The sequence below is a fragment of the Lissotriton vulgaris genome, chromosome 6 (genome assembly GCF_964263255.1).
Source record: "Lissotriton vulgaris chromosome 6, aLisVul1.2, whole genome shotgun sequence".
NCBI classification, from domain to species: Eukaryota; Metazoa; Chordata; class Amphibia; order Caudata; family Salamandridae; genus Lissotriton; species Lissotriton vulgaris.
Genome location: NC_141694.1, coordinates 1,865,715,146 through 1,865,741,066, shown reverse-complemented (window position 1 = coordinate 1,865,741,066; position 25,921 = coordinate 1,865,715,146). Strand labels below are relative to the sequence as shown.

Genomic DNA, 25,921 nt, shown 5'->3' with positions numbered 1-25,921 from the left:
GATCATCCCGAAATCAACTTAAAACTAAGAAGAAGACTGGACTTCGACATTCTGCTGCACAGAAGACTGAAGAAGAATCTCCCTTGTGGCCAAGGAGTGACCACCCTGTGAACACAGGCACCAACCAGCAACTCGACGTCTGCTTTGCCGCCGCCTCCCGCCGGAGCCCGAGCCCAGAGCCCGACAAGAACCAGATTCCCAGACCTCTCAGAGCCCGATCCACAGTCCCTGCAAAGAAGGGACCCGTGGAGGCACCGAGTGACGTGGGACCGGACCTCTTGGAAGACACTCGTAAAGCTGACTGCGCAGCTTCTGAGGCATCCTCGACGTTGTGCTTTGGGGACTGAGAACCCCCACCACCGAGCAGCCCTTGCACCGAAGATCAGCCCCCCAGCATCTCCACGATCTGCGTGGGGCCCTTTTGCACTGTGCCACTCGACGCGCCATCCCGGCCACTAGCCACGCGGCCAGCGGCCATCTTGGCGACGAACCCGAAGATTTAAACAGCAGGTCTGGTTGCTCCAGACCTACCCAAGCTCCTGTGAAAAGGAGCACCCGCTCTGACCTTGCTGGTCCGAGTGAACAGCATCTTTCAACTTCTGCGTGGCTTGCATTTGCCAAGGCCTGTTTGCTCCGATCAGGTCGCCGACACCGCCAACAGCGAGAAGCCTACGTGGGACAGCTCGTGACCGACTCCTGGACGTCCTCGACCCCGGGTATCCACGTGGCTGCAGAAAGAAGCTACCCGACAACGCCTGTTTGCACCCGACATCGCCTGGTTCCAATCTGGTTCCACGGTAGTCACTGGCTAGTGACTTTGAACACTGTCCCCTCTGCTTTCAGGTCTTCAACTCTTCAGATCCACCCTTGGATCCACCGGAACTCTTCTCATCGAGCCGCCTGCAGCATCTTCAGCTCCAAGCACCATCGACCAGCGTGACGAAACCCGACACATCTTCGACCCTGTGCACCCGCTTCCTGTGGGTGAGGTAACTCAGCTCCGCCGGTGCTCCTGCACTGGTACACATCCCAAGGGCCTGTGTTTTAAGTTTCAGCTCCGTAGGTCACTCGGAAGGTTCCTAACTTTCTAACTTTGTGCTTTTTACGCACCATAGACTTTGTATTGAGAAGTGCGTGCACTTTGAACACTGCATCCGAGTCCCGTGGGCCTTTCCCGACTTAGTTATTTCCAGTCTCGAATAGCTCCAGCGATTCCCAAGGCCCTAGGCCTCTTCACTTTCCTCCTGGTATCTCTTATACCACTTATTTAGTATATGGTTTAGGTGGCCCCTAGGGCTCATCCATATTGTGCAACTTTTGTGTATTTTAAACTGTCTTGTGATTTAACGCTTGTGCTTCTGTGCTCATAAAGAGTCCAGGGGATTTTATAGTTAATAAATCAATATATATTTTCAATATATATCTGTGTGGTGTCCCTTTCATTTGGTATTCAAGGGGGTTGTGTATGGTATAACAGCTGGCTTCACATGCCTTTCAGAGTTTAGCCTAAGACTGCTTTGTCCACGTTACCACTAGGATAACTGGTCTACAAGGTTGAATTACAACCATCATCATAAGGGTTGCTTGGCATGGTACAAAGTGATCACTAGAACTAGTGAGCATTATATACCAGGCCAACTTCTCACACCCTCCTATTGTCCTCCTCCTCCTGATCCAAAGTGTCATCCAAGCCTAAGGGCTCGAAGGTACAGATCAAATCACCAGCGACCAGGGTGCAAGATTTATATGGGGATAACCGTAACAAGCCCTCCAAGAGGGCAATTGTGGGCGACTGACTACCACCCTTGGTGCCACGAGCATAGATGTTATAGATATTCAGGATGGGACGGCCCCGGACATCTTTTAGTGTGATATTGAGGAGATCAGGAGAATTGGTCTGCTGCTCCTCTACCCTGCAATTCAAAGAAGTAGCCACCCAGATGAGGAGACCACCCGACGGGCGACCCCTCCCTGATTCTGGATAGACAGCCGGAATAGAGTAGGAAGAATACCCCACCTTGTGGGTGGGCTCCCTACTCCATGTCTCCTGGAAGATGCAGATGGAGTACTCTTCCACTACAGCGTTCCAGTCAGGCAGGGCCAGCTTTCTGACGATTCCAGCCACGTTCCAGCTGAAAACCCTAAGAACTGGATCCGTCACAGCTGGAACGTGACCGGAAACGGCATCATGATCGACAACAACCCCGACCTGGATGACTGGTCTGCTGCCTTCTCCAGTGTAGGCCTGCCCCCCGTTGGGTTCCCGACTGGCCATTGGTGCTGTATAGTTTTCTATTGGGGATGGCAAACTAGTCAACATTTCGATAGGGTGGGGAGGCCCTCCACTATTATGTTCCCCCGACACCAACCCACAGAGATCATTAAGTCAATATCCCAAAAGAGCCCCAGCTCGAACCTGGCCAAACTGCCTGAGGGTAGAACTGAGGCACCACCGGATATAGTGGGCATCCACTAGTGCTATGGCGTGTTTCCCCAAATACTGGCCCTACATGGTTCGTAACGGGACGCGGGTAAAAATAGGTCAGGTCCACCACACTAATGCCAGGCCCACCCACCACCTGATGTTGGTTACAGATTGTGTGGGCTACACTGTTGTCTTTCAAATTGACAACCACACAATCACCTTCCAATCGTTCTTGCTATGTCCAACCCAGCCTACCCTGCGGACTCCGAGAACCAACCCGTCCAAGCCCCTAGGTAGCGGTTTGTTGGTTTTTAACCAGTGCAAGGTTTTGTTTTTTAGGGTCTGGTGGGTTTCGAACTGATTATCCTTCAACTGAGGGACATTGAGAAGAACAGCAACGTATGGGCGACACTCAGGGGGGAGATTTACGGAGGGGCTCCAGGGAGTTACCTTGGAGGATGTAGCTCCAGAGAGTCCATCTCCCGGATAGTTCTTTATGGGCTTAGCCAGGGGGTCCGGCCCAACTCCTTTGCCACTGGCTATTCCCGGAACAGTTTTTTTTGACTTAGCCAGGTCACCGACAACTGGTAACTTGGCTTTGTCTGGTTTCTTTTGCTGCGCTTTAGAAGCCTTGGGGGAACTAGCATGGACCTGAACTGCATGGGTGATAGATCCCAGTTTAGCCGTGGCAGAAGCTGGAGCAGTAGGGCTTAACACCTTACAAGCCACGGCATTAGGTGCATGCGTTGGCAAGGGTGGGGCCTGAACTAAATCTCCCTGTATTCGTTTTCCCATATTCCCACCCAAATTGTCCTCACTAGCTCTAGACTGGAGTTTAATGAGAGTTTTAAGTGAGAAAAAATTATCAAGGGTAGACTGTTCAAATGTATCTAACCGTTCCCCCAGGCCGCTAACTTGATCAATAAGTGGGACTAGTAGGGTTTTAAACAGGTCCTCGAGTTGTTTAAGAGAAGCGGGGTCCAGCGGAGCTGGTGGCTTGTCAGGGGAATTGGAGTGTACCTGCACAGCCTCAGATGCCATACTCAAAGAAGAATTCCCTCCTACCATGTCGGGATTCACTGGCGCCAAACCATTGTCTAATTTAGAGCCTGTGCCCCTTAACACTTGCTTCCTAGGGCGCTTATGCAATCTGGAGTAACTGCCTTTCCACGTACTCACAGCCCTTTTCCTCTTGAGGTGATTTGAAGAGACTTGAACCAAGCACGGCAAAGGCAGAACCTGAGGAGAGTCTTTGTGTGGTGGATGCAAGTCCTGGCCACTATCAGGGCAGGAGGGATCAGAGGTACAAGAGCCCAAAACCACAGGACTGGCACCAGAGGATGGCAATTGAACTGCCAAGCTCTCCAGTCTGTCGATGCTTGCTTCTATGGCAGACAGCCGTGGCTGCTCGGCCATGTCAAGACAGGGGGGGGGGGAATCCGGCACAGTAGGAGGTGACAAAACCTGTGCCATAGAGCCAAGAGACGAGCGCCTAGCCGGTAAATAGTCCTGAGAAAGGCGACGTTCCGTCATCACGATCTCCTTTTCTATCACCGCGGCTACTCTGGTTATAAACTTATCCATTGTTCCTATAATGGCGCTCCCAGCGACTCCATCACCCCCACCCCTGAGGATTTTCCCCGAACGGGTAGACATGATAAAAACTACTCACTCGCCCAAAGTTCGAAAACCCTCAGGGCCCGAGGTCGCAGATTACAGAGGGGTGGCCCAGCCCAGCCACTGAAACCCCCTGACTGCCACAGACTGGCCGCCCTTTGCCCGGGCTTCGCTCGGCGTCCCGCACGCGTCCCGCACGCGTCCCGCTATGCGGCTACTATTCCTTGATAAAGGGCGTTGCGGGCAGGGGGCGTGGTGTTCAGGGGGCGCGGCGGCAATTGCTGTTAAAGCGCTGAGCCTCCTGGTCAGTGTAGTTGACTGATGCTGCTCCTCCTCCAGCGAGCTCCTTGGTGATCCTAGATGGCTGCAGCTCCTCAGGGAACAGGTGAACCGATTTGCCCCTCACTGACTGCGCGAAGCGGCAAGGCAAGGCAGTCAGCGGTATCCCCTTAGAAGGGGTGAGAGCAAACGTCGGGTAAGAGTCTCAAATCCCACACGCCCCCCGCTTGATGGTCGTGAACACCGGCATTTTGCACCTGGCCGGGCGGGGGGCGTGGTGTCCAGGGGGCGCGGCGGCAATTGCTGTTGAAGCGCTGAGCCTAATGGTCAGTGTAGTTGACTGACGCTGCTCCTCCTCCAGCGAGCTCCTTGGTGATCCTAGATGGCCGCAGCTCCTCAGGGAACAGGTGAACCGATTTGCCTCTCGCTGACTGCGCGAAGCGGCACCCACGAAGCGGGTGCGGCGAGCGGCAAGGCAAGGCAGTCAGCGAAATCCCCTTAGAAGGGGTGAGAGCAAACCTCGGGTAAGAGTCTCAAGTCCCACACGCCGTCTCCCACAGGAATGCTATCCCCTGATTTAAGAACATTTTATAGTGGGAAAAACATTTGCTACTCAATATTGGAAGCCTAAAGCCCCTCTTAGGCCAGGGAAATCTTTTTACAAAAACATTTACACTTGTATACATTTTTTGATTGTCTTAATGCTATCTCGGCCTGGAATATCTTATCTTCAATGATGCTGATGATGTATGTTCAATAACGGTCAGTGCACAGTATTTGTGCACGTGGCACACACAGCTATATGCATGTCAAGAAAAATGTGCAGCTTAACCTTCCAAATACAACTGTTTACTTAACATGCTTTGGGGAACTCAACTACTGGCAGAAACGAAAATGAAATAAGGTCTGCCCCGATCACACAATGAAATAGAGCGACTTGACTTGATCTCTTCCTTAGTCTAAAGTCTGGTCAAATGTGACTCTGAATAGATTGACTTAGGGGTTTATTTACCAAATAATCACGCGTGCAGCATGTGATAAGGAAAGGGCAGAAATGCACCTTATTTAACAATATACCGCACATTTCTGTCATTTCTCACAGCTGGCGCACATATGCTGCCTAGCGCCAACTCAGCCACCCTCGCACCATGGTGCAAGGGTGGTGGTGTTTTGGAGGATTGTTATTGTGCACAAAGGGACACCTTCCTGCACAAAAACAATTCCCTGAGACATTTTCTTCATTCTATGTGTGCTGCACAATGCAGCACACATAGAAAGAGGAAGTAACCCAGAGAACTAAATATGTTTCTCCACGTTATGTCTTACCTGGGGAGTCTTAGCATTTTGATGCATTCCTAGGCCTAGCAAACACATAAAGATGGACGGAGTGCTGGAACTTTTCAATCACTCACCCCCAGTCAAGAGATCTGGGTTGAATCCATTGTTCTTTTGCTCACTATGCGACCTCAGTTTAGACCCAGCCATATGTTAATCAGTCTTGACCCTGCTCCTCATAGGAATAGTCCAGCTCCAACTTCCAGGTCAGGTCATCCCTGGACTGGAAACATTCCCAGGCCTACCACTGATGTTAAATCTGTGATTGTGCCAGAGTCCATGGGTTGATACGTGGTAACACCCACATTCTATCCATGGAATGCCTCGCTGGGGCTGAGTAACGCAACGCAGTGATTTGTTCTGCCTTGCATTACTCTGAATTTATCAAGCCACGCAAGGCCACACATCAAACCTAAGAGTTGTGTCGCCCTCACACCCCCTTGCGCCGCTCAAGGGCGACTCTCTTTCATTATTATGCCCCTTATTTTGTATTTACATCACATTGCAAGGATTTCTGATGTACTTAGGATTGCTTCTGTGTATACATTTATATTCACTATTATTTTCTTTACAGATTCAGACGAATCAGACGAATCAGACGAATCAGACGAATCAGACGAATCAGACGAATCAGCCGAATCAGACGAATCAGAGGATTGAAGTCTGTCTTGGATCACCCGTCAAAGCCCTGCTGAGATCATCCTATCACACGTGGCAGGAGAACCTTGGGCCTATGATGGGGTCTTCTATCTCTATAACTGTGATTTTGCTGGCCCACCTTTGGGTTGAGTGTTGTAGATTAGGCCAGTGGGGGAGGCATGATGTGTTAGCTTTAAAGTGCAAATATCATACAATCTACATTGTGGACATGCAGTCATGCAATCAAAATAAAGTCCTTATGAAATATTGAACAGGGTTTTATTATTGATGATTTAAGACATGACAGTAGCAGACAGACATACGATGGGTGTGGCCGTTGAGGTGATTGGTTTCATTTAAGGCAGCAGTGGGTACCAGGGTCCGAGACATCCATAGAGTTACCGGGCCCGATTCACAAACGTAAACTTACACTTTTGTGTAACTTCATTACTTTTTGGTATTCACAAAGGTAAACTTAGACCAAAAGTCTAACTTTATTACTTTTCGGTATTCACAAAAGTAAATTACTACTATTAAAGTTTGACTTTTGGTCTAATTTTACCTTTGTGAATACTGAAAAGTATTAAAGTTAGACTTTTGTTCTAAGAAGTTTACCTTTCCGAATATCAAAAAGTAGTAAAGTTAGACTTTTGGTTTAACTTTACCTTCGTGAATGGGGCCCATTGACCATGAAAGATACTGTGAGCACAGACCTGTATATCTGATGAGCAAGCAGCACCTTTACCCAGCGGCGGTTCCTCCTATAAGGCGGAGGAGCATCGCCCCGCCTGCTGCAAGTGCAGCAGCTGCAGCAATCTGAAATTTGATTTACCAAAGAGCACTTACTGTGTCTCGTCTCGGGCGGAGCCATTCCTGCTGCTGATTGGCAGCAGGAATTACATGCCTAAACCCTAAAGTGTGTATGTCGAATTGGCCAGCTGTCTTGCGACAGCCAGCCCAACATGCGTACTTCAGCCCGCACCAATACCAGCTGTGTAACAGTCAGACAGACTGCAGGCACCGGCTCCTACTTGGAAAAGGAGCGCTGTGTGAGCCTGCTCCAACCAATCATGGCACTGCTCTCATGCAGAGCAGCTCCAGGATTAGTTAGGTTTGTTGACTGGTTACTTCAGGCTCCGTGGTTTTTTTGCCGGGAAGAGAAGTGGATAAACAGACGTGGTCGGTAATTGCTTTTCTTTTACACTTATTTAATTTACATGATTTCCCGTTCACAGGGAGATGTTCACAGCCTGGTGCAGCATGGGGTCACTGGTCTGCACTTCATGACGAGACACAGTGGAATCTTTATATGTTTCTTTAGGTTGTTCGTTCACTTCCTTGACTTATGTCCATCTTCATTCGATCATTCCCCTTTCCTACGCCTCCTCCCTCCCTCTCGTGCCTATCTTTGTTCTTTTCATTTCTCTGTCCCTTCCTAACTCCTGCCCTCCCCTTCTCCCTTCCTCTCTTCTCTTCCAGATCCCAGTAGATACATTTAACAAGCATTTGTAATGAAATAGGTCTTGCGTTGCGTGAGTTTAAGCTATTGGCATTGTAAATGACAATGCCTTTTATTTATCTGTTGTGATAATTAACACATAAAAAAGGCATTGTTATTTACAATGCCAATAGCTCAAACTCTTGTAAATGCAAGACCTATTTCATTTCAAAGAAGTGGCTGCCATTGTCCCGGGCTGCTTGGAAAGTGAAAGTGCTCATGGCGAGCTAAATGTTGCAGGAAAGCATGCAGTGCCTGCAGTAGGAGAAACTCATTAAAGAAAATAGTGCTTACAGACTAAATAAGACATACCGTGTAACAACAGAAGTAAAAGGGCCAGACCTCCTGGGAGGTTACAAATGAAGACAAGGCGGTACTAAGGAGGGAGTAACAAGCCTATTAACAAATCGGAAGCCAGCATTTATGAAGAACAATGACACAAACCAATGACAAATATGGGCAGAGGGGGTGGGGCTTCTAGTCCATACTCAAATACAGTATGCCTCGCAGAGAAGCGCATAGGCTGCCCAGGCTCGACCTAAAAATTTATAATAAACATGGACTGTGCCCAATGACAAATGATTTATTTACCAGCGGTAAAGACAGGCATCGAAAGTGCTTGTTCTCTTTTTCAGCTGATTTGTAAGTGGATGGCATGTCCACATGACAATCAAGCACCCTGGAGTCCGGAGATGGGCGTCGTCTATTTATAAAATTCCGTTATGTAACATTACTGTGTTCTGTTACGCTGATTTGTGTAGTGTACTAATAACCCAAGAGTATATTCAGGCGCTTCTTTAAGGTGTGTGGACCCAAGGTGCTTATACGAAGACCCAGATCTTCAGCTTTTTGTGGAACTCAAGAAGTGAGAAGAAGGTTCTGATTTATTGAGGGAGTTTGTTCCATGTCTTGGGACGATGTAGGAGAATGAGAGAATTAGCGACCTCCAGTTTTGCTTTTGTGGATGTGGGGAGTTTGTTCAAGTGTGAATGCGCAGAGCGTAGGAGTCTGGTGGGTCGGTGATAGTGTATATGGCTGATCAGGTATTCTGTTCCTGTGTTGTGTAGGGCTTTTTATGTGTGTGTGAGTGAGAAGTTTGAATTTGCTGCGCTTGTGAATGGTGAGCCAGTAAGGCTTACTGAGGTGCAGTGTGATGTGGATGCTGCATAGGAGGTCGAATATGAGCCTTGCGGCTGCATTCTATATAGTCTAGAGTCTGTGTATGAGTAGTTTGGAGATTCCAACATAGAGTGTTGCTATAGTCCAGTATTTCCTTTAATTGATAGAATGGCTTTAATATTCCTGGTGACACAGATTTATTTTTTTTGAGTGGTATTGCAAGGCAGTTACCAGCTGAGCTGTGTGGCATGGGCTTTTTAAGGACAGTTATAACAAAGACTGCACTATGTACAGTCTGGGTACTACTAAAATCTATATTTTGGAAGCACTTTTTTATCTTAAACGTTAGCGCTTTTTGTAACAGCTTATCTTATACTGTGTGCATTGACAGTTTAAAATAATTGAATACATATTCACTGTGCTTTCTGTCACGGACTGGTACCTTGTAGCACTAAACATACGCAAGTCACTATTCTCCACTCCACCAACCAGGATTCATTCCTGTAGCTCTCTGGTTACAGACACAGACCCCTGCAGTGCATCAACAAATAGAGGTTTCATAATGTACGATAGTGATTCTCCCACGGATTAACTTAACATGTATTTATTTTCCATTGAAGCTGCGCCATATTTTATATGTAGTTACCTGAAGGTGAAAGACCGAAAAAAGTTACAGAATATTTTGCCATGTCTTTGAGGGAGCCCCCGTCCTCACTCAGCCCGACCCCATTGCACACAGCATTACAGTTCCCATACATTTTTGAATGCACTTCGACCAGTGAGCACAGTGAAGCCACCACACCATCCTCGAAAGCAGGTGCCTAGGTGATCCAATCAGCAGAAGCGAGGCCGGCAGACGTTCTCGTGGACAAAATGGCCCCCGAGGCGATGACGCGTGTGGACAGAGCATTGTGTACATCAGAGAGAGTCAACGAGTGGAGAACAGCAGGCAGCCAACCATCGTCAAATCATAAAATATTCCCTGGCACTTTACACACGTGGAACAACTGAGCATGACAATTCGCACTCTTTTTTTTAATAAGGGGTGAAAAAGTTTTAACCCCAAGAGTATTTAATAATGCTTATACTTCACCCCAAAATAGTAAATTCTCAATGTGGGTCATGTGCTTTAAAGAAATATCGAAATGCTGCTGCCCTGTTTGCTCTAAGCCCTATTTTGTGACTGTACGAGAGTTTGGTTCAAAATGAGAATGTATTTCAATGTCGGTGCTTCTCTGTGAAATAACAATTTCCATAGTCATGAAGAGGTCACACTGTTGAAATATGTTTAGTGACCAATGTTTTTGCAGGTATAATAGCACAGACTTCTTAGTCCATATATTAAGTATTTAACCGACATATATGGTTCTCCGGGAGAGTTGTTTGCAAACAGTGCCACTAAGATTAGTGTGTTTTATGTGGTGCTGCAAAGCCTGTGTTTTTTTAACCCTGCAAAAAAAAAAATTCAGAAATATGAGTCGGTGTTAACAGTTTCATTAAAACGTAAATATTTGTAAAATTTACGATATGCACGAGAGAGTACAGTTTACTAATGAATGGACTATATTCAAAGAAAACAATATTAAGCAACCAGATATTATATTTTTGGTAAACTCGAGGTAAAAAACAAAAATTTGTAAGTTACATTTAGGCTCCTGGTGGAATTTTGCGGATCTAGCACTTTATTTATGCTACATAAATAGAAATGCAGGTCGACATATTCCTCAGAAGTAACTGCCTGCGGTGCCCTTCACCGGAGCAAACAAAAGACACATATACGTTTTCTAAAAAAAAAACATATTTGAACATGTTTTTTTTAATTTATAAAGAACAATATAGTGAACCCCACTGCGAAATAAGGCACTTTTTATCGTGTTTTGGTTCGTTTTCATAGTTACAAAAACAGAAAAGTGTAAAGAATATGAACTGATAGGCACACTGCCATAATTCAGGCAGTTAAGGCCATACTCATGTTTCGCCTAGGAATTGATTTGGCTTCAAGTTGATTATTTTAATATCATGTTAATTGGGAATAGCGGCGTGCATAGAAAAAGGCTGGAAGACAGAGCGATAGATTACATGGAACATAATTATGTGTTAGGACGAGTGGGTTCTTCCTATGTACTCAACAAGCTTTTGAAAATAAATAACAATAAAACTGTCTTATAGTTTCCAGAATCTGGCAGTTAGTGGCAGTTCAAATAGCTGATACATGGTTTATTGAACACATTAAGTTTATAGCGCCTCACATTAATATCTGATAGGTACAATAAAATCTTAAAAGGCATGACATTTTACTTAGACACGACTTTCCAAGTTTTAATCCCCTCCAAACGTAGGGGCAGATTTACAAGCCCCTTGCGCCACTTTTGCGTCATTCTTAACATGGGAAAAGTGACTCAAAAGTGGCACAGGGGGCTTGTAAATCTGCCCTGTAGTATTTAATTTACATTAAACGTTTGTAGTGTAAACGTGTCTACTTAAGCGATAAGACTGCGCTCAGCACAGAAGTATTCTTAAAAAATTTGTTTAATGTTTTTATTTTTTTTAAAGTTTTAATCCCCTCCAAACTTAGGGGCAGACTTACAAGCCCCTTGCGCCACTTTTGCGTCATTCTTAACATGGTAAATGTGACTCAAAAGTGGCGCAGGGGGCTTGTAAATCTGCCCTGTAGTATTTAATTTACATTAAACGTTTGTACTGTAAACGTGTCTACTTAAGCGATAAGACTGCGCTCAGCACAGAAGTATTCTTAAAAAATGTGTTTAATGTTTTCATTTTTTTTAAAGTTTTAATCCCCTCCAAACGTAGGGGCAGATTTACAAGCCCCTTGCGCCACTTTTGCGTCATTCTTAACATGGGAAAAGTGACTCAAAAGTGGCGCAGGGGGCTTGTAAATCTGCCCTGTAGTATTTAATTTACATTAAACGTTTGTAGTGTAAATGTGTCTACTTAAGCGATAAGACTGCGCTCAGCACAGAAGTATTCTGAAAAAAGTGTTTAATGTTTTTATTTTTTTTAAAGCTTTCTCGAACACTAGACGCTGTGCTTAAAACATAGTGGGGTTACGCTGTGACTGATATTTATTAATAAGAAACTGTGGGGCATATTACAGAGGTGTACGTTGCAAAATGAACAACGCACATCTCCGTATCGCCGGCTATCGCCGGATTTCATCGCCGGATTTCATCGCCTAATTAGCACGCAATTATCAATGCGCATCAGGCAGGCGATTAGAAATCCGGCGATAGTTGGCGATATGGCACATTAGTGCATGAAAACAAACGTGGTTTTCATGCGCTAATGTGGGCCTTGATAATATGGGGGGGTGGATTCAGCTTTATGATCCACACCTCCATGTTAACAATGCCTAACGCCTGGTCGGAGTAGGCGTTGGGAGACCTACGATAAATGAGTTTATCTCAGGTTTTTGTCTCCCAATGCCTGCCTTGGTAATAGGGTGTTCCCACCTCCAACCACATTTTACATGTGGTTGGACGTGGGATCGCCCACTTTGCATGTAATTAGCGATGTTTATCGCCGACATGCAAAGTGGGCTCGGACCAGGCTTTAAAGTGCCCTTGGTAATAGGGCTCTAGCTGTATCGCCGCTTTCTCGGCACAATTCGCCGAGAAAGCGGCGATACTAGCCCTTGGTAATATCCCCCTGTGTCTTATCTTAAAATAGACACTATTCGCGCTGTAATTAAAACACAATCCTTGTCTGAGTATATTTACACTGTTCCTCACAGTCTGCTGCGCGGGTTAGTGGAGAGCGGACTTCATTTGTGGTTTCCAATTAGACTTCCGGTGTCCGTCAGTAGCAGCGGTTTTAGTTACTCTGCCAGTGGCAGGCGATAGAAACTCCACCTATCCTGCACGGCCAGGCTGTGCCCCCTCGAACACTGGGGAAAGTAACAACTAGGACTAATCAGCAGCTGGGGCATGAGGGAAAAATCACCACAGCTTTGCAGTTCTTGGTGGCTTCCAGTGCATGCAAGTAAAGTGAAAGTGTTTACATCCAAAGCACGCAAGAGTTTGTTAAAAAATATGTGCAATGGCATCGGTCTGGCATTTAAGTGAAAGACCTATGGCATTGCAAACAAGCAGCCGCCATTGCGCCGGCTGCTTCTAAAGTGAACGCACCCAGGGCGCGTTAACTTAAGCAAAGCACATTGTGCCTGCAGTAAGAAAACCACAATAAGGAAAATACTGCTCACAAAACTAAATAACAGTAGCATGTAACAACCGAAGTAAAGGGGGCCAGTGGCCATGGGAGGTTACAAATGAAGACAAAGGAGGGACTAACAAGCCTATTAAGGAATCAGAAGCCAGCATTTACAAGAGACAACAGCACAAGTCAATGAAAAATATGGGCGGGTAGGTGGGAAGGGCTTCTCCTCTATAATCAACTACATCAGATCGCCAGAGCAGCGCATGCGTGCTGGACCAGGCTCAACCTAAAAAGGCTGCTTCCCTTTGTTGTCTAACCCAAACGTTTGAGATGGAGACCCGCGGGCATGGTTGGAAGACCAGTGCGCGTTTCTTTGTTTTCAGATTCATATTTGCATTGGTGTGCCGAAGGAGTCCACTCATCAATGGCACAATCAAGTCTTTCAATCTTTTGCATTAGTCGAAAAACACTTTTAAGACGGAAAACAAGGGAGCGGGATAGAAAAATAGGGTGCGGGTGAAGTGGCAGGGTGCATTTCGCAATATACATTTGTTTTGACACGCACTAATATGTTGAGCACCTTTATGGACTATTGCACTCTAACAGGTCTAACATTTTGGCAATTCAACTGAATTCAATGTCATTAAATACACCTTGCAGCTAATTGCCTTTCGTATCAATAAATTCAATATTTTATTCAATAATCACAGTTCCTAGACACATCTTTGAGAGCTCCCAGGTCAAAAATGAAGATCATCATGGAGTCATTCTGCAGCCATCCGATGAATTGCAATTATCTGGGGAAGTCATCTGAAGACATCCTAAAGTATGCCTGTAGGGATAAATATTTAAATGAGATGAGTCTAGAAGTCATCAGAGAAACGACTCCAGGATTAGGGGCTGATGACTTTGAATAAAATTGTCTGATGATGTCCTACTACTCCAGGAATACTAAATGACGACTCTAGGATGGGAGTGGATTACGCCTGGATAAATCCAGGACAACTTTATGATGAGCACCGAATTCTCTAGGATGATTTCATGATAACTTTAGGATGAGTGCAGATTTGTTATGGATGATTTCAATACAACTTCAAGATGAGTGTGGATTACTTTAGGATGCTTTCATGACAACTTCAGGACAAGCTTGAATATATTAGATGATTTCATGTCAACTGTGCAATAAGATTACTACAGGAATTGCCGGGGATTATTCCTGAAAGATTTAATATCAGAAATGGTTTGATTTACGTGTGTGAGGTTTGTGTTATACAAGAACATACTCTCCGAATGCCACTTCCAATTCTCGGTTCCTCAAGGAAAATTTTGAAATTCACATTTGCTGGTAAGTAAATATTAGGAAGATTACTTCTTCCATGACAAAAAGGGCATTGTGGTGGGATGCAACATTTCTATTAACTGTATACTATGAATTATAAATAATTAGCCATCAGGCCATTTGGTATTAATTCTTTAGTCGACTATTTCATGAAGCACAATGGCAAAATGTTAGAAAGTGGTATAAAATGAATCTGCAATAAAATTAGGTGCAGGCAAGTCAGTCAAAGATTCAGCATTGTAAAGACGCCATGCAGCTTGTCATATACCATACTTGTTGATCTTTCCTTCACTGGAGGTGGTAGCCATTTGTTATTGGTTTTCTTTTCAAATATGGAGACTTCCTATGGTAAAGGACTGGAAAAAAAATATTAAAACGAAAAATCTGAATTGTGAGAACATGCGATTTATTAAGTAAAGTAGGTACTTGGCCTTTTAGGGACCCATGATACTGCACAATACAATAACATTAACAAGTATACAAAGAGTAATAATTAAGAATAAAAACAACTGCAAAGTGAATTTCCACAATCTGAGATTTCTTTAGGCCTCTTTTAGCATTGCAGATCTTTAAAGCACACGTTCTCCTCATGTTCTCTAGGGATGACCAGAGCTGTTGGCCTTGCACAAATATTTCACAAATCGGAAAAAATAAAAAATTACATTAGTAGCTTGTTTCAAGCACTTAATTTTACTTTTTAATGTAACCAGCCCACCTTCAAAAACAGCAAAGGAAACCCCTATACTGTATAGTATGGGGAAAGAGATGATTATCGCACATGAGCAGTTAACTCTGGGTGCACTTTCTTATGAGTGGAGGGTTAAAGTTACAGAAGAACAGTCCCAGTGTGTAAGGAAGCAGCCATCCATCTCCAGAAGTGCTCCTTTTTATATTTCAAACTATTTTTCATGATTTAGAAAAAGCAACAGTTTCCCAGAGTTACACAATATGGATCACCAGGGACATACTAAGTAGAGTGCCACAGACCCACTTCACACTTTTCTGCAGGCAGTTTAATATGACAAAAAGGTGCTATAGACTCTTGTGCAGCTCCTCTATAAAATAGACAATTCGAGCCCTATCGTAAGGTGCATTTTCCTCAATTGCTTTGGGGTGTATCCTCATGCAATGAGGAAAAAAACTTCACCTGTGCACCCAAACCATATTATGCACACTGATGCAGATGCAAAGAGGCCGTCAGGAGGTGCACTGACTGTCCCCCCTCCAAATGCGCATTCCAATTCCAATGGATGCGCCTGACATACCCCTGCAAGCGGGTATAGACATTCACTGCACCTGCCTGCAAGAGGATCCCTGGACCCCATTCGAGGTGCAGACCTGATGCCGCCTTCAACCCTTCACTGTAAAAAGACGGCTTCACCTTTCACTAATGAGCTGCCCTGGAGCCAGTGCATTATATAAAATATGGCAACTGTCCCTGTATACCTCATTAACAGTGCCTCAGGAGGCCCCGGATATGGCCCTTTGGTCAAAATATTCTGGCTTTCATGTGGGTATCCGATGGAAATCTGGTATCAATCAATCAGGGTTGGTAAAGCGCAGCGACTCACTCGTGGGTGTCTCAAGGCGCTGGGGCAGCTCATTTGAGTTCTGGGGTCAGCCAAAGAGGCAGGTCTTGAGGTCCTTCCTGAACTAGAGCAGTGTAGGGACTTGCCATAGATGGAAGGGGAGGTCGTTCCAGGCCATTGCTGCGAGGTAGAAGGACTATTGAACTGTGCTTGTTAAAAAAAAATGTCCAGTTGAACAGTAATCATTTTATTATAGGGGCCTACATTCAAGTGCTAGGAAGAGGGTTATTGGTTTACAGAATACAAGGACCTGGTAAAGTTAGAGGCGGAGGTGTGTGCTATCAACTAGTTTTTCTGTTGCCCAGATATCTGGTTGAGATTTTAGTGCGAGACCAGAGAAGCTCTGCTCATTTGTGGAAGTATTGTGTTTCACCAACAATATACATGTTTGGCCTGAAGCTTTGAGACTAGAAGGATTGCACATGTTTTAGCCATTAAAGTACCAATCCAGTGTACATCAAGGGCAGCCATTCCGAGGCTGAACCTCAGTTACTCTTTTACGGATGTAAGCTCTCTTGGTGAAAAGGGAGTGATGCTGAAAAAATGCATAAAAGTGGTTGTTTGTGATTGGCCATTAACTGACAGCTATACACAACTTAAGTAAAGATTATTAAGAACTGGTGAGTTTTTACCAAATCTATACTGGCCATGGTTACATTCAGGATTCTAACAGAAACAATACAGTAAAAAATGAAAAATAAAAACAAGTCACCTTTTCTGATCCACGGTATAGTTGAGGGTGTTTCACACGTTACTGTTCTTGAATTTGTTATGGTAGACAGAGCTGCTTGAAAATGCTATATGACCAACTAATTGACATTTCCTTAAGTGCAAAATAAGAGTTTTGTTTAAAGTGACCCTTTTGGTGAAAACACAAGAGGAATAAGGGGAAAAAGTGTCACAGAATTAAGTTCTGTGGATTATATGGCAAAGAAAACAACACAGCTGTTATTTACCTGGATTTAATATATCAATCACTTACCTCACTCAACTTCTATACCTCTCATTTCTGCCTGTAACAATGCACTTTCATTCGGGGAATCAGCAGTGCAATTAATTTAATAGCTGTAATTTCTACTAATAAAGGACAGTGATTTCCTAGACGGTCCAAGAAAATAATTAAGTTCATTGCAGACATTTTATAGAGTTGACTGTTTGAACACGGAACTCTGAACATTAACCCTTTGCGTGCGTCGGAAGGCCCCCGGCCGTCCGACGTCACGGTGGGTGTGTGCGGAGGACAGCCGGGGGCCGTCCTAACCACGACCAGTCATAAATAACCCGGTCATCGGGTTAAACCTCTGTGTGTAGATACATTAACCACAGGGCATTGCCCTTGTGAACCGGTTCAGCGTGAATAGTCAGTTCTCGAGTATGATACCATTTTTTGACACCAATGAATAACATGGGTGAGGTGAAATCGCAGTTACGATCCACATCCTCAACTGGAAAATGTGTAGGAAGTTGTTTGGATTCTGTCATTTGACATGTGTGAGAGCGTTCCATTGCCTGAGTTGAAGATGGTGAAGGAGCAGAATCTCGACAGTGCTAAGAACTATTTCAGTGTGGGTAGGAAATTCTAAAAAGCTGAACTATAGTTGTGTGTGCTTGTGTATCTGGATAAATACCTGGGATATCCCATGAGCAGCACTGAAGGCATGGATTAGAAATGTGTAAGGAATCTTATTAGTGGAAATCTAGTAGCGATAGTAAGAAGTGGGAGTATTCCTTGGCAGATCGTATAGTGCTCTAGTATTAAAGTTTAAGTATTTGTCAAGGGGGTAGAAGGCATAATGAGAAAGGTCAAGCTTTGTAAAGAGATGGCAATAGATAGGACCAAATTACAAAGCTACGAGTTATTTATTTTTACATTGCATGTTTATTCTGGGGTAGTCTAGACCCCCCAGGATTTTGCAATTTGCAACCAAAAAAACCCAGCGAAATAGGCACTTTTGTAAAAATGCAGTGATTTTTCCAAAAGTGCCTGGAAATATGTTTAAAAAAGAAACCCTGCAATTCACCCTCTCTTTACTGGCTCTCTGCTGCCACTGAGCCAGTAAAGAGAGGGTGAGCAACAGGCCAGCAGTTAGCAGAGGTGTCAAATGCCTTCGCTGCCTGCCTTTAAAATGCAGCTAGCCCCCCCTCCTGAGCAATTTTTTACATTTGTGTGCCACCTGCAGACTAACCCCTAACCTCCCACGTCTCCTATTGTTTTTTTTTACCTACCGTCAACCTTCTCTGCTGCCACCCCCATCCCTTCACCCCAGTGCATAAGTTGTCTGATGCCAAAAAGAGCAGGTTTTATATGGTAATCTGCTCTCTTTGGTATCAGACACCCTCCGGTTCCAGGCTCTGCGCTGCTGGAAACTCTGAAAAGTTTTTTTTTTCTTGAAAAAGACCTTTATTGCGAATGTTGTCAACTGTCAGAATACAAATGTCATTGCAGTTCGACTGTACAGTGCATCAAAGTTTACACAAGTTCCAAGAGCGGATTCGCTGCACCCATTACACAGCCTGTGTGCCGACATCCCGGAGGCCCAGCAGCGTAACTCGATGACATAACTTAATCAAGAACAATGTGATCGTGCACTGTTGGCCCCCAGCGTAGCATCAAGACAGTCGACAGTCAATAAATGGAGGCATAATAGTACGGTCTTTCATGAACCAGGAAAGGGCAGGAAAACAAAAGTGGAAAAGGGAAAAACTAACCCAAACTTCCCCCAAACACCCCCCAGGCCCACCCCGTTTGCTATTGAGTACCGTGAAGGAGTCCTAGTGACGCTTCCTGTGTGCGTGATGTCGTGTACGTGCCCTGTATGTTCTGCACCCGTCCCCCGCTAGCCCTGTCCCCTAAGCCATGATACACCAATCCCCCCGTCTCCGTCACTCGCCTACACTATCCCTGTACCCACCTCCCCCCAGAGGAACACTAAAGCCTCCCCTGCGGTAATTGCCTCCGTTCTATAGCAGTATCTAACCCCTCATCCTGAGGGTCCACGTCCTCCGACATGCCACTGTCGTCCACCTCCCCCTTTTGCTGATACTCCTTGTAGAGCTCCCAAAAGGACTTCGGTCTACTCTTGGGTGGCAGCAGCTCGCTGTACAATTCCGTCTGCGTGCAAGAGTATTGGAGATCCCTGAGCCATCTCGTCTTGGTGGGGAGAGGACCGCGCATCCAGCACGCAGCCACCACCCTTCTGGCCAGTAGCAACGCTACGTCTACTAATCTGCGCAGCGCAGGAGCCAACGGCTTGGAGAAGCCCAGTAGCGCAAGCGATGGGGATCTCAACAGTGGTTCCCCTATAATCTGTCCCAACTCCGCGAAGACCTCCTCCCAGAACGCACTCACTCCCGGACACAGCCATGCTAAGTGAAGGAAATCAGCGGTCCCAGTCCCGCAGCGCTCACACTCCGGGGAGCCACGTAGGCCGTAGCGGTGTAGCCGCTCCGGTGTATAGTAGACTCTCTGTAGGAATTTGAAGTGCACCAAGCGGTGTCTACCATTAAGCGAGACCCTGCGAGTGTTGGCGCAGCAGTAGCGCCACATAGCATCGTCTATGGGGGTCTGGAGATCCGCTTCTCACGCCGCCCTAGGGGCCGAAGTAGTTAATGCCTGAAATGAAGGCCCAAGCCTGTTAACCGCAGAGATCAATTTGGCCGGAGCTTTCGTTCTGATGATGTGCGTCAGTTCTGGGACCTCTTCAGGCTCCTGTAGCGCGGGGCCCAGTATTACTCTGCAGGCCGACCGTATCCTGTGATACTGAAACTTCTGCAGCAGCGACGGAGCCGGGGCGACAGGGGGGAGTTGTTCCCAGGTTTTCATGCGCTCCGTCCAAGAACAAGTCCTCCATTGTGTGCACGCCCAGGGCCTTCAAGGCCTCTGTCACCCCCCTCTCATTGAGCGGATCCAACCACAGGGCCCAGGCTACCGGCATCTGCGGGGAGTACAGTAAGGGACATCCCCTTTCTCTCAGCAGTGCTTGCCACGCATGGTTCGTCGCCTTAAGCGAGTCCATTCGCCCAACTGCTCGGTCTGTTGGGAGACAAATCGTGGCGGGTAAGGGAAGTGGGTCGGCGAATAGCTTCTCCAGTATGAGATGCGGAGTGCGGGCATCTCCATGGATCCAGGAGTGTAAGTGGGTCGCCTGTGCCACCCGGTAGTAGCGCTCCAGGTCCGGCGCCCCCAGGCCCCCCATTTCACATGGGAGCGTGAGTGTCGTCCACTTAACACGAGGTTGCTTTCCGCCCCAGGCGAGCTTAATCAGGACTTGGTTCAAGCGCTTAAAGAACGATTTCGACAAGACCACCGGAATATTAACAAAGAGGAAGAGAAACCGGGGGAGTACCACCATCTTCATAAGGGCAATCCTGCCCAACAAGGAGAGGGGGAGCTTAATCCAGGCGTCCACATCATCCTCAAGCTTGGCAAACGCAACCCCATAGTTATCGCGGATCAGGATCTCTGTGTCCGTGTGGAGACGGATGCCCAGGTATCTCACTGAGTCGTCCGTCCACTGTAAGGGATACTCCATCTCAAACGGCCGCGTGACTGGGGTCAGGGGGAAAGCAATGGATTTATCCCAGTTCACTTTGAGTCCCGACAGCGCCCCAAATCGGACCACCTCCCTGAGTATCGGTGCTAGATTAGTGACCGGATCTCGGACGTACAGTAAGGTGTCATCTGCATAAGTGGAGATGCCAATCTTGTATGTGGGGAAGCTGACACCCTCCAGGCTATGATATTCTCACATGGCACACGCTAGTGGCTCAGCCACCAATGCATATAACAGGGGGGACAAGGGGCATCCCTGTCGGGTGCCTCTACCGATGTGTATCGGTGCCGAGACCCCGTCGCCAAGACGCAGGCGGGCTGAAGGGTGATGATAAAGCGCCCCTATTCTCTGAAGAAACGGCTCTCCCAGCCCCAGTTTGCGCAGGACCCTGATCATGAACGGCCATTCGACAGAGTCGAACGCCTTCTCCATATCTAAGAATATCGCCAAGGCGGGGTTCTCCTGCTTCACATGCTGTATCGTCCCCAGCACCGTGCGGATATTATAGGTTAGGTTCCTGCTAGGTACTAAGCCCGATTGTTCCGGCGCCACTATGTCCGGGACCAGCAGCGCGAGTCTGTTAGCTAGGACCTTCGCGTAGAGTTTCGCGTCCACGTTCAGCAAGCTGAGCGGGCGGTACGCCCCACATTGGTCCGGGGGCTTCCCTGGTTTTGGGATCGTGACTAGCAGCGCTTCCCGCATTGAGGCCGGCATTTCGCCCTCTTCGCAGACTGTGTCAAAGAGGGCAAGCAAATGTGGGAGTAAGAGGTCCTTGAAGGCTTTGTAAAAGCCGGCCGTGAGACCGTCAGAGCCCGGAGCGCTCCCCGAACGCATGCCACTCAGTGCATCCAGAATCTCATCCTCATGAAAGGGGGCCATCAGGAATTCCCTGTCTGAATTCTTAAGGAACGGCATCGAGATGTAATCTAAATAATCATCTATCTCGGTTTCCACACCCCCCGCCCTAGAACGGTACAGGTCCGAGTAGTATCGGCGGAACGTCTCCAATATTTGGTCCTCCTCAATCACACGGTCGCCCTCCGGAGTCTGCAATTCATCTACCACCAACGGTTTACGGGACCCCCTGGCCATACGCGCCAGCAGGGCCCCCGGCCTCTCCCCCTCTCCGTAAGCCCGAGCCGTGGCATACTTTCCCATATAGAGAACTTCCCTATCCGCCAGCGCGTGATATTCCGCTAACATGGGCGCTAGGTCTCGTCCCGCCTCTCCCTTCGGGTCCGTCAGTTGTTCCCTCTCCAGGGTCGCAATCTTGTTCTCGAGTGTAGAGAGATCCCTTCTAATGGAGCGTAGGACACTGGAGTGTTTGGACATGGCCATCCCCCTGATATAGACCTTGAAGGCCTCCCACACGGTGAAGAAGCTATCTACGGAGTTAGTATTGGTGGCGAAAAACCTTTCTATGTCTTCCGCTAGTTCCCCGCGGAAGGCGTCATCAAGGAGCGCATAGGGCGGGAAACGCCAAGTATATGGCGGGATCCCCTTCCTAGCAGTGGAGAGACTGAGCAAGACCGGGGAGTGATTCGATAACGTGCGTGGGAGAACCGTACACGAGCTGATGCCACCCAGCACCGAGGAGGAGGCGAGCCAGTAGTCTATCCTAGTATGTATGTTGTGGTATGCGGAGTAGTGCGTGTAACCGCCCTGCGTAGGGTGCTTTTCCCGCCAAACATCCACCAGGTCCAGCTTCGTCATTTCCGCTCTCATGTAGACAGCAGACGCAACTGGTCTCCTAACAGGGCCCGCCGAGCGGTCCTTATCGGGGTCAAACACAAAGTTGAAGTCCCCCCCCCATAACATTTTGGTGTATGTGTGTGATCTACAGGTAGCTGACAATGCTGTGTAGAACTCCGGGCTGTCATGGTTAGGGCCATAAACATTCACCAGAAGCAGGTCCAACCCCCTCCCCGTGCACTTAGCCACCACATATCTACCTTCAGTGTCCACAGATAGAGGGGTAAGTTTCAACCTCGATGCAGGGTTAACCCAGGTGATTACCCCGCGGGCGTGTGAGGTGAAACCCGCTACCGCTATATTCCCTGCCAACCCTCTGACTTGTAACATCCTACTGTGGACAGGCAGGTGTGTCTCTTGTAGCAGGGCTACATCCACCTGGTGCCTCTTTAGGAAGCTCAGCACCTTCCGTAGCTTTCGGTGGTCATTCAGCCCTCGCACGTTCCAGGTTAGCAGGGACAGCGCGCGTATCGACTGCGGGTGCTCAGACACTACAGCCGCAGACATCTTGAATCATAGCACGCCATATTAACTCCATCGGGAGGGATCGGACCCCCGAACAGTACATCAACACACAAGGCAGGCAGACAGTCACCCCGCTCACTCGCACACACCATTCGCCAGATATTCATAGCAAACCACAGGCCCTTCAATTCCCGAACAACAAACCCCTCAACTTTCTTCCATCCACCCTCCCCCCTGACCCCGCCCCACCCACAGCTGACCACCCCCAACCCGGCCAGACAGTACCCCCCACAATTCCCCATCAACTCAAATGCCCCAAAGTAGCGGGTGATACTAGTCCCAACTCCCTGGGGAGTGCCTCAGCCAAAAGCTCAGGGGCAAAGCGTGCCGAAACTTCGTAAGAACCACCAGTGGTGTAAAAGTTCTCTTATCTCCAGTTCCGTCCCCCCGCACAGCCCCCCCGTGTTGCAATGCCTCAAATTGAATTCACTTGGGTTCCCCCCCGCCCCCCAACCTGTCTCTGGGCATAACATTGTGATCTCCTCACCAGCATTCGTGGATCGGACCAGTAACAACAAGGCGGTATAAGTCGTTGTGACGCGCCTCCACTCGACTCTCAGCAATTGTCTCTAGTTGAGTCCAGGCCACATCCCCTAACAGGGAGACTCAGAGTGCATCCACAGTATCTTATCCAACAAGCACACAACTACAGAAAAATAAAGCAGGTGCGATGCCTCAGTCCTGTTCCTCCAACGCTGACGCCTCCTCCAAGTCCTCTCCGTGTCGCTGTCGGTGTTCCTTGCGTTCTTTGGCCCAAGTTTTCAGTGATTTCTGCAGTTCCTTCGGGTCCGTGAAGAAGTACGATTTTCCGCCTGTGTTAATCCTCAATTTGGCCGGGTACAGCATCGCATAGTCTAGGCCCAGCTCGCGCAGCTGCTTCTTGTGCGGTATGAACTGGCGGCGTTCCTCCTGTACTTTGGCCGTGAAGTCGGGGTACAATGATATCTTCATACCTTCCAACTGTAGTTGTCCTTTCTCCCGAGCTAGTCGCAGGGCCGTGTCTCTGTCCCTGTAGTTTAGGAGTTTGGCAATGATGGGTCGAGGAGGCAGACCAGGTTGGGGTTGAGGGCCCAAAGTGCGATGCGCTCTCTCCACTATGAACATTGGGGAGAAGGCCTCCTCCCCAAGTAGCGTTTTCAGCAGGCGTTCCACGTAGAGCTCCATCTTGCCCGTCTGAGTTGATTCCGCCACTCCCGTTATGCGAATGTTCGATCTGCGGGAGCGCGCTTCCAAGTCCTCGGCCTTATCACGGATCACTTGGAGCAGCCTGCCGAATTGTCGGCGGTCTTTGTCCCACTCTGTCTGTGCCTCCTCCGCTTCCGTGAGGCGCCGTTCTGCCATGTCGAGGCGCTCAGCATGTTTGTCCACACGTTCCGCCATGCGGTCCATGCGGTACGATAAATCGTCGATCTTGGAGCCCACCGCTTCTATACTGTTCTGGATTCCTTTCTCCATCGCCGCCAGCAGTTCTCTTAGGTCCGCCGGGGTCGAGGACGCTGCGGCACCTTTTGGGGAGGCCTCTACCGCCTGTGACTCCGGCCCCCTCGTTTTCCGGCGGTCAAACGAGAGTTTCGCTTGCGTTGCATCGTTTTTCCCCATGGTGAGGATCCAACACCAGTGCGGATCTCACCCTGCAGACGTCCAGACAGTGCCGCAATCGTAGAGTACCGCACACTCCTTCGTCCCAGCTACGGCGGCACTGGCGAGCCTAAAATGGCGGCTGCGTCGCAGAAGTAACCTCCGGGGTGCTCCTCGTGTCGGGGTTCGCCAACCACCCAGCTCAGTATCTGGCCTCGACTAGCGTACTAATGGTAGTGTCCCTGCAAGCGTGTCTTCCCTGCGCCTGGTATTCCAAGTGAACCTTGGCGGGCATGCGAATCGTGCCCCGCCCCAGTATCTGCGTGCTGCACTCTCCGGCTCCTCCGGGTGACAAGGCCGCACGTCAGGTGACGTCGTGCGGCCAGCTCCGCAGGGCAGGTCGCGGCTTCAGGCCTGGTCCGCGCCTCTCTCCGTCGCCGATCTTGTGCGGGTCGTCACCCACAGCCACCGGCGCTCCGGGCCACTCAACCGGGTCAGGGGGCTACCGGGGGTCACCAGGCACCGAACCCAGTCAATTCGGCATTAAGCAGGATAGTTTTGCAGGATTATTAAGGGGCTTAAGCGAGGAGCCGAGAGCTCACACGTCCGCCATCGACGCCGGCTAGCTCCGCCCCCCGGAAACTCTGAAAAGTTACAGACTGTGACAAAGCACAGTCTCCAGCAGTGACAGAGCACAAGATTTCTGTATTTTTGTAGCTAGCACATTCTCTGCCCACTGCAAAAATACCACAAACTTTGAGGTTTTGGGCAGCAAAATTTGCCACTCAAAAGCCACAAATCCTGTGGGGTCTGGTACTTACTTGAAATAACAGTTTGCTTCACAGTGCACCTAAAAGTGAGAACTGGTAGGGATTAGAATATTTAGGTTTCATCTTTAATTAACAATTTGTTGATTACAAAAATAGAAATGGCGAGGGTCAGTGGATTTATGCTAGTTTGTGCCTGCAGCGCTTATAGCATGCTGGCTATCTTCCTGGATTTTGCCTCGCCTCTTCATTGACTTTGGGGACCCCAGTGAACTTCTGCCAGGTATGGGGGCGTGGGAGCCAAGACCGGCTGATGGTCTTTGGCGATGATTCAGTGGACCCGGGCCCACACGCCTCCTCTTCCTTCCTGAATTTGATTTTCTTTAACTATGTACCCCCCCGGACTTCTCCTGGCACTTTGGGTCATACTCACTGGGCTACTCTCATGGACTTATTTACTTTTTTTTTGTCCTGCCCGCCATTTTGCTCTCGGCCGCTTTTTTCTACTGACCCAGGCCCGCCATCTTGTCCGTTCCCTCGGCCTTTACCCTTCTCCCTCGTTTCCCCCTTGACGATCCTCAAATGTTTCTAATTTGCCTTTATTCCAAACCCTTGTTTCCCTCCCACCCTCCCTACTCCCACCCAAATCTTCTATTTGTATATATATGTATATAGAGATAACTCTAATCACTAGTATATGCAGTAGACCATTGTACTCTCTACCATTCCTATG

The 25,921-nt window shown here is 47.9% G+C and overlaps 1 long non-coding RNA gene across 1 annotated transcript in view; it reads left to right on the top strand.

Annotated features, from left to right (window-relative positions):
- The window catches only part of LOC147709690 (uncharacterized), an 83,798-nt gene extending 77,231 nt beyond the window's left edge, over nucleotides 1–6,567 (top strand). The window contains exon 3 of the long non-coding RNA XR_015296721.1: nucleotides 6,231–6,567. This is a non-coding gene — a long non-coding RNA (uncharacterized LOC147709690). The remainder of the gene's footprint in view (nucleotides 1–6,230) is intronic.
- Nucleotides 6,568–25,921: the final 19,354 nt, after the last annotated feature.